The sequence below is a fragment of the Meleagris gallopavo genome, chromosome 1 (assembly GCF_905368555.1).
Source record: "Meleagris gallopavo chromosome 1, MGAL_WU_HG_1.1, whole genome shotgun sequence".
NCBI lineage: Eukaryota > Metazoa > Chordata > Aves > Galliformes > Phasianidae > Meleagris > Meleagris gallopavo.
The window spans coordinates 19,311,229-19,311,778 of NC_139404.1; positions in this window are offsets into that span (position 1 = coordinate 19,311,229).

Genomic DNA, 550 nt, shown 5'->3' on the forward strand with positions numbered 1-550 from the left:
GCCACATTGTTAGCTGATAAATGACTTTCATTAAAAATTGCATTTCTCTAACATTATCAGTTTCACAGTACCCACACTTGGAAGAGTAAGGAGTTCCCATCATGTATCTGTGGTCCAGCTGCTTCTATGCATGCCATTCCACCACATTCAGGCATATATCTGTTTGTGGAGCTGTAGTGACACCAACATCACTGAACATACCTGGCTTGAGGACAAATTTTTCTATTTTCCCACTGCGCTATTTTTTACCTGGGCTAATTCATCATTTCAGCAGAGAGCCTCATGAACACTCCTGGTGGTACAGCTGAGGGATGAAGGGTTGGGAATGCTTTAAAGTGTCATTAAGCTGGTATACTGTGAAGCTACAATATGAGAGGATCACATGGAATTTTCTCATATGAAACCAACATATCATCACATTAATGATTCTGTATCTCCAACAATACTATATTTTTGGTCATTGTAGTCAATAAGAATTGGATTTACATTGCCCACAGCAAACTTTAGTTAATATTTGCTAAAGAAGAAAACAACAAAAAACACTTAAAAA